At 56.6% G+C, this 235-nt stretch overlaps 1 protein-coding gene across 1 annotated transcript in view; it reads right to left on the reverse strand.

Moving 5' to 3' along the window:
- The window catches only part of SUSD5 (sushi domain containing 5), a 64,912-nt gene that overhangs the window by 23,725 nt on the left and 40,952 nt on the right, over positions 1–235 (reverse strand). The window lies entirely within an intron of this gene.

Raw genomic sequence — 235 nt, forward strand, 5'->3', positions numbered from 1 at the left:
GAGATGAAGTCTCGCTGCCCAGGCGGGTCTCAAACCCACGGGCTCAGGCAATCCACTCACCTCAGCCTCCCAAAGGCGCGAAATTACAGGTTGAGCCATCGAGCCCAGCTAAGGATCACATTTGTCTGCAACAAGCAGATTTTCTTTCTTTTTTTTGAGTTGGAGTCTCACTCTGTCACCCAGACTGGAGTGCAGTGGCCGCTCCCGGCCACCGCAGCCTCGACCTGCTGGGCTC

Source organism: Carlito syrichta, unplaced genomic scaffold (genome assembly GCF_000164805.1).
Source record: "Carlito syrichta isolate Samal-C Ts95f unplaced genomic scaffold, Tarsius_syrichta-2.0.1 Scaffold313175, whole genome shotgun sequence".
In the NCBI taxonomy this organism is placed as follows: Eukaryota; Metazoa; Chordata; class Mammalia; order Primates; family Tarsiidae; genus Carlito; species Carlito syrichta.